General features: G+C 51.4%; 1 long non-coding RNA gene across 1 annotated transcript; it reads left to right on the forward strand.

The window, feature by feature from the left end:
• Positions 1 to 394: 394 nt before the first annotated feature.
• Positions 395 to 2,540, forward strand: LOC121816780 (uncharacterized). The gene is made up of 2 exons (XR_006056462.1): positions 395 to 473; positions 887 to 2,540. It is a non-coding gene; the product is annotated as an uncharacterized LOC121816780 (long non-coding RNA).
• Positions 2,541 to 8,036: the final 5,496 nt, after the last annotated feature.

Genomic DNA, 8,036 nt, shown 5'->3' on the forward strand with positions numbered 1-8,036 from the left:
TTTCTCATTCTTTAAAATCTGGGTGCGGTTTACTGTTCCTACAAACCACGTTGGGATAACAGATTAGATTAAGGGGCCGTCTCAGCTGGGCAGGCAGCCTGCACCTGACCGTGGGGTCCCTGGCCCCCCACCCCCAGCGCCCCCTCCTTAGCCGGGTTGTTAGGGAGGCCCCGGCGGTTCGCGGCGGGCGGTGCGAGAGATGAGCCTCCGGTTTATTGGAAAGATGAAATCTACTGTCCTTGTTTGTACTGAGCGCGCTCTGCGTGCCCAGTTGTGGGGCCTCCTGTATCTTCTTTCATTCTGAGCTGTCAGCTACATCGCTCAAGCTGCAGATAGCCATCAGATCATGCTTAATGGGCTGCACACTTTTTTTTTTTTTTTTTTTGCATCATTAAGATACGGCTAGGACTCCAAGAAGCCGTGCCTAAGCAGAGGATTGCTAAATTTGGAAGTCTGGAGCGGGTCCAGCAGAGGTAACGCAGTGAACGCAGCGGGCGGGGAGTGAGCATGACTCAGGCGCGGGGGCGGGGGGCAAGGGGCCCTCGGATGTGCCCTCCCCACCTGGGGCGGGGCAGGGCTGCCGGGCAAACAGCTGACAGCTGACGGCCCGCAAGCCGCCGCCTTCGCCCCACTCCTGAAGAAACAGTATCTTTTTAAAGCCTATTTAGAGGACTTTCCCCTAACTCTAACAAGTACAAAATCAGCAAAGCAGCTGCTAAGCTGCTAAGTTGCTTCAGTCGCGTCCGACTCTGTGTGACCCCATAGACGGCAGCCCACCAGGCTCTCCCGTCCATGGGATTTTCCAGGCAAGAGCACTGGAATGGGGTGCCGTTGCCTTCGGATGGAATCTCAGCCCCACCAATCAGCTGGTTTGCTTTCCTTCCAGCTGTCCTCCATGTGAGTCATCCCACGGGAAGAGTCCTGCTCGCTGAGCCTGAGGAGTGGCTTCTTTGTCAGAGCCCTGGATGGAGACCACTCAGAACTTCGGGAGTTCAGCTAGTTTTATGGGAACCTCGAATGACTGAGGGACGCTTGGGTCCAGCAACCAACAGATAACTGCACCCAGGACCTCGTGGAAGGGGAGACATCGGGCAGCCCTGTAGGAAACTTAGTCCTTGCCTTTCAGCTCTATTGCCCCACCTCCTCCGAGTAGAGGTCCATGCCCCCTCCAGGACTGTGGGAAGTTATGTGAGAAGTTTTGTACAGAAGGATCCAGAACAGGGGGTAAGGGCCCCCAAATTCTCCAAAGTGGTGGTCTCCCCTTTCTGCTGAAAATTTTATGAACATCCCCAAAGGCTCTGCATTAACAGGGTAAACAAAGCAAGTTTAGGTTCCGCTTTTATCCACAGACCTGAGTAACAGGCAGAGGGACATCCCAGACACTTGTCACCGTCTTGGGTGGAACGCGGACAACAGCAACTGAGGCCACCTTCAAACCGCCGGCTCCATTGACTGTCACACCTACTGGGCAGGGGGCAGTGAGAAAGCACCGGGCCCTGCACCGCCCCCCCCCCCCAATGTCCCTCTTCCCTGCCAGGCTTTCAGAAAGAAGGCCTTACATAATGGATTGGATTGGCTGGATTCCAGGATCTTTCTCCCTCCTGCCCACGTGGCGGAGGCCCATCTGGGGTGGAGGCCCACCTAGAGCAGAAGCCGGTCTAGGGTGGAGGCCCACCGGGGGTGGAGGCCCATTTAGGATGGAGGCTCATCCGGAATGGAGGCCCACCTGGGCTGGGGTCTGCAGGCAGTACCTGAGTGCTCCCCCACCATCTCAGCCTCCGCAGGGGTCTGTCCTGCTGAAGGGCGGACAGTGCACTGATTCAGGCTCTGACTCAAGAGTATGAGAGGCCCTCTGAGACCTGGTCTGGGTCTGGGCCCCCCAGGGCAGGTCCTCCAACGCTTGCTAAGTGAGTGTCAGAGGCAGTTTTTAATGGGGCTGGAGGGGAGGACAGAGGCCTGCGGGTGAGCATGCCTCCACGTCACTCCGAGGTGAAAACAAATGTAGTTTATCTCACGCTGACATGAACAGAGAGATGGGCTTGAGGGAGGAAGTGACTCAGAGGCCCAGGGCTGGGAACACTCTTGGGAGCCAAGCGTGGGCACGGCTGACCGGGAGCCGGGGAAGCTCGGGTGCCCTCGGCCCGGGCTCTGCCAGCCTCTTCCAGCAGGGCTTGTTTGCAGAGATTCACGCCCTCCGAGCTCCGCTTCCCCGCGAGACCATCCCGGAGCGAGTCCACCAGAGATCCATGCCTCCTGCCTCTGACGTCTCGGAAGCAGTGTTGCAATTCCTGTCTCTCTGGATGGTTGAAAAGGAGGCTTTCCGCTGACCTGAGTGTCCCCGGTCATAACATGATGGCTTCTCAGTGGGCTCGGGATGCCTGCTGGGCTGTGTTCAGGCCACAGCCTCAGGGGGACTGTCCTGAGCCTCATCACCGGTCCCCAGGTTGTCCTTGCACCACCGCCCCCTTGCCAGCTGCATTATTCAGTGGCTGGCCTTCTTCCCGGGACCTGCAGCATCCCCGGGGTGTCCTCTGACATGTCATCCCCTTAACTCCTCTTTTAGAAGCTTCCTTAGAGGCACATTTTTCTCACTCTGTCCAGAGGCCAAGACTGAGTTCGGCTACCTCTCCCACATCTCGTCGGCCTCAGAAAAGAATGGTCCCCTTTGAGGGAAGCTTATCCAACCCTGTGGCCCCAGCCATAAAAAAGAGGACAGTCACCACCCCCCTCAATTACCTACAGGATCATAAAAGGTGGTTTTAGTCTCTAAAAAATTACCTAGTGTGACAATAGAGACCCCAAGGCTTGGGTCAACATCAGCAGTCCTCTCTGAAACAACAGAGCGATTAATTCCATGAAGCTTCCTGGTGATGCCACTTGCCGCTGAAGCCAGAAATCGAGTCCCTCTGAATGGAAGCACCTGTCCGCCGCCCGGGTCCGAGACTACCCTGCCCTCCTCCTGCCCACTTCAAAGCCGTTTATTCATGCCGTGTGTCACTGCCCATTTGGGGCGGCTCCTTATCAGAACTCTCTTTCCAGACAGTCTCAGGTGTGTGTGCTGGAAACAGCATGTACAGCTTGTTTTTGCCCATGGTGTAGAGGTTTGTTCCTCCACAGATTTGAGTGATATGTGGATATCATCCACATGGATTGCAAAGTCAAGAGGGCCTTAGGAAGCATTGCTACGAACAAAGCTAGTGGAGGTGATAGAATTCTAGCTGAGCTGTTTCAAATCCTAGCAGATGATGCTGTTAAAGTGCTGCACTCAATGTGTCAGCAAATTTGGAAAACTGAGCAGTCGTCACAGGACTGGAAAAGGACAGTTTTCATTTCAATCTCAAGGAAAGGCAATGCCAAAGAATGTTCAAACTACTATACACTTACACTCATGCTAACAAGGTTATGCTCAGAATCTTTCAAGCTAGGCTTCAGCAGTAACTGAACCAAGAACTTTCAGATGTACAAGCTGGGTTGAGAAAAGGCAAAGGATCCAGAGATCAAATTGTCCGCTGGATAATGGAGAAAGCAAGGGAGTTCCAGAAAAACACCTACTTCTGCTTCATCCTAAAGGAAATCAGTATTCATTGGAAGGACTGATGCCAAACCTCCAGGACTTTGGCCACCTGATGTGAAGAGCTGACTCATTGGAAAAGGCCCCGATGCTGGGAAAGATTGAGGGCAGAAAGGAACGGAGGAAGCAGAGGATGAGACGGTTGGATGGCATCACTGATTCAACGGACATGGGTTTAGGTGAACTCCGGCTGCTGTGTGGGGTCACAGCGTCCAATGCGACTGAGAGCCTGAAAGACAGCAAATGGGTCTAATCATGTTATATGAGCACAGGAGCGCCTTAGAGCCAGACCTTCGCGGAACACAGATTAATTCTCATATCCCGTTAGTTTGCTATCCTAACTTAATTAGCAAGATAGATTTCCACTGAATACCACTTAACCTGTAATCAAAGCCAACAGCGTTTTTGAGTGCCATTTAGGAAAGCTGGTACAGGTGAAGGCATCCTAGGGGGCAGGTAGTTCCTGAGCTCAGTTTCTGAAGGCAACATCTGGGAAATCATGATTCGCAAAAATGTTTATCACCAAACTTTAATGAATTAAAAAGACACAAGCATTTAAAACCACCGATGTCTATCAAGTAGAATGAATCAAAAAGTTACAGTTTTTTTTTATTTAATAAAAGTGCTGGCTAAAATAGATGTCCTATTGTGAAATCACCTTTGATTTTACTGCCTTCTTCTGATGGTGCTAACGTTCGTGGCTTATTCTTTCCCTTTTGTGATCTCTGCACCTCCCATGTGTGTTTCTCCCAACTGTAGGATTGATTCTACCAGGTCTTGGGAGGTGGTTGTTCTCGTAGCCCCTGAGCCATTTCTCAGTAAGCATTCTCATTCTCCTTAGGGACCCACTCCTGGGGCATCGCCTCCCTGACCCGCTGCATCAGGGGCGTGCACTGGCTGAGCTCAGCTGAGAGAGTCTCTGCCACAGGGGCCCACACGGAGTTACACGATCCGCACAGACTTTCTCAGAGCCCACGTGTGAGACACTGCATCCCCCCTCACCTGCCACAGAGGCAGCCTGTGTGCAGCTGGTGGCTCCATCGGCCTGGATGGTCCAGGATGGGCAGAAAGCGTGCCCCACCTCAGGCCACCAGCCACCCACACGCATGTGTGACGTTTGAAAGAAAAAACCATCACACGGACATGGGGCGAATGAATGAGAAACAAGTTTGCTCATTTAACCCACTGAGATTTTGCGGTGAGGGGGACCATCAGCCTCACCCCTCACTACCTGTCAGAACGTTTCACTCCTTATTGAAAGAATTGTTGCTCAATCATTAAGCTGCGTGGGTCTGCCATAAAACCCCTTTGTGTTTCTGTTTAAAGTATTTCTAAGAGACTTTACTATAGAAGCTGCATCGGTTGGCTTTAAAATCGTATCTCAGCATCTGTCCTGTGGGTCCTCTCAAGAATGACTTTTCAGGAGGACATGTCCACCTGGAATTCAGAGGAGACCCCGAGGTCCATGGGCACTCACAGTGTGGACCTGTCTTTGACCCAGACACGGCGTTTTGCATAGACACAGTGGGGACGGGATTCAGTGGAGCTGCAGGGACTAGCACGCTTAGTAGGACAAGCCATTAACCACAGAGGAGAGGTTTCAGACATCTAGATGGAACCCGGCGATCGGCGGGACAGGGAACCAAGAACGGAGAGAGAACTTCTATGTGAACAATGGTTTAATTACGAAGCTGTCCTTCTGTCCCGAGCAACGTGCACTGCTTTGCAGCAATCTTGGGTCCAATTCTTGAGGCCTGTCAGCCCTGGGGAGAAGCAGGGACTTGACTTGTTAGGGCGCATTACCGTCCACCTCTGGAAGGAGCGGCCACAGCTTCTGGGAGGATGCCGAGTCCTCACAGGCTGGCACGTTAGGCTGCTCACTTGCTCATATGCAGGCAGAGAGTGGGGTGTCCTTCCGGGCCACCAAGGGGGACCCCCACGGTGACTCACTCCTCGTGGTCTAGGGGTTAGGGAGAGTCGTTCTGGAGCGAGAGCTTTTAATGCGGGGGAAGGAAAGGGGGGTGGAAAGAATGGCTAAGCCTGCTCTGGTTCCTTTATTCCTTCTCGATAAGGAAGTTCTCTTGTTAGATGCAAGGAAGGAGGCTGCGGGCTGCTGACCTCAAGGACCCAGACATCAGGGAGAACCCTTAGACAGATTGTGGCAATTTTTGAAACTCCTAAATTAAAAATATATGTATATACTGGCAGGCATTCTTAAGGGAAAAAAAAGTAAGCGATTCAACTCGCTGTGGACTTCCGCTCTGCAGTCGTAGGTGGTGAGTGGCAGGGGGTCACTTGGGACCCAGAAGACCAGTGGGGTCCCCAAGTTCCATTGTGTTTGACATCGTCTCCCAGGTTGGGCGATGTTCTCAGTGAAAAGCCTCAGGAAGCATGCCACCTGTGTGCTCTGCAAAAGACAAAGGCTTGAACACGTTCTTCATCCGTTAGAGAGAAAAGCCACGTATAAAATCAGGAATGAGAGAATCACACCATAGAAGGACATATGTGAAGCCTCGAAGCAGATAAATTAGAGGCAACTGGAGTCTTCCGTTGGCCTGAAAACAAAGTACCCATTTCATGCGACAAAGAATTTTAGAGAAAGTGTTGCTTTTGGTCCTTTGCTGTTTGCTTCCCTAGTTTGTTTAGACATTGCTGATTTATTCACTTTTCTTGTGTTTAAATCCAAGGATTTAACATGATCTTTCTAAGTTACAGCGAAGGCCAGGGAAGAAAACAAAACACCAACCAATTTGGTGCTTAGGCAATAAACTCGGTAATGCGGCTCGGACATTTCTTATTATTCGGAAACAGGTTTTCCAAATTGCAGTTTGACTTCTCTCTGCAATGACAATTTAATCTCAAAAGTTGAAAAATCTTTTTAATTTTAAAAAAATCTATGTTTTTAGTTCACGGACGGTTGTTCATGGTTTCCAGTTGCTAAGCTGTGTCTGACTCTTTGACTTCCTGGATTGAACACTCCAGGCTCCTCTGTCCACTGTTTCCCAGAGTTTTTGCTCAAATTCATATCCACTGAGTCGGTGACGCTATCGAAGCATCTCATCCTCTGCCACCCACTCGTCCCTTTGTCTTCAATCCCTCCCAGCATCAGGGTCTTTTCCAGTGAGTCAGCCCTTCCCATCAGGTGGCCAAAGTCCTGGAGCTTTAGCTTCAGCATCAGTCCTTCCAATGAATAGTCAGGGTTGATATTCTTTAGGATTGACTGCTTTGATATCCTTGCAAGTTGTTGATAACTGTGTCTGTTTGACATGGTATGGAGTATATTTTGAAGCTGGAAGTGAAAGAAAGAGAAGCCGATAGTGACGTTGTTGTTGAATGCTGCCCAATACAATCGCACAGGGGCCCTGTTCTAAGAATGTCCTGAAGACATAAAAGCTTGCATTGTAAGACCCTGCTATCTGGTCTAGCTTTCCAGCAGACCATCAGATAGCTACCAATCAATCTTTCTATTGATTTCCATTACCTGTGATGCATTATTATGGGTGCAATATTTCTAAAACATGCAGCCCCTACCTTCATGAACCTATATCACAGTTGAAGAAGAAAATGCTTGACGTATGGAAATACTTATCAGATATAATCTGGAGATAGTTGTCTAAACCAGACAAACAACCCAAGGTAGCCTGGGATGCATTGCCACTTGAAACACGTATGATGAACTTTTCTGAATGTTTTCCAAGAAGGCAGAAATCAGGTGGCTTGTGAAACTAGGTGTAAGGAGAAGGTGAGCTGCAGCCACACTCGAGTGAGGAGAAGGCTGGTGGGCAGGGACCTGACGGGCCCGCGGGTTCAGGCTGCAGCTGGGAGGCAGCTGCGAATGGTCCTGCAGGACCTGCTGCGAAAGCTCCGGGGGGACGCTGGCGTGACGGCTTTCAGATGCTGAATCGCTGCTTGATTAAAGTGGATTGTATTTCCTTCCAGGTTTGTTTTACTCTGTTCCTTTAAACTGTACTATAAACACGTTCATCATGACACCTGGAGCTGCTCAAAGGCCCGTAAAGGAAGGGCCCAGTCTCCCTCCAGCCTCCACCCTCGTCAGCCACACCTGCCGGGCCCCTTCCACTCCCTCCCTCCCTCACCTAGCGCAGCACCCATACACCAAGGAAGCGATTTTCCCTACACAACCCGCAAACACAAACACACGGCCCCCAATTCCCAGCTCTCTGTGCAGTGAACATTCTGGCCAGCCCACACGCCCAAATGCAGAGGTGGCAATGCTGTCCTGCCAAGGTTACATCACGCTTTACGACAGCAATACGCCACCGCTGGGCAACATCTGGGTCAATCCTTTTCTCTCCTGGCCACGAGCAGCCTGCGGGATTTTAGTTCCCCGACCAGGGCTCAGACCTGTGCCCCCTGCAGTGGGGACACGGAGTCTGGACCAGGCTCCTCTGTCTGTGGGGTTTTGCAGGCAAGCATACTGGAGTGGGCTGCCGTGCCCTCCTGT

This window comes from Ovis aries, chromosome 16 (assembly GCF_016772045.2).
Source record: "Ovis aries strain OAR_USU_Benz2616 breed Rambouillet chromosome 16, ARS-UI_Ramb_v3.0, whole genome shotgun sequence".
Taxonomy (NCBI): domain Eukaryota; kingdom Metazoa; phylum Chordata; class Mammalia; order Artiodactyla; family Bovidae; genus Ovis; species Ovis aries.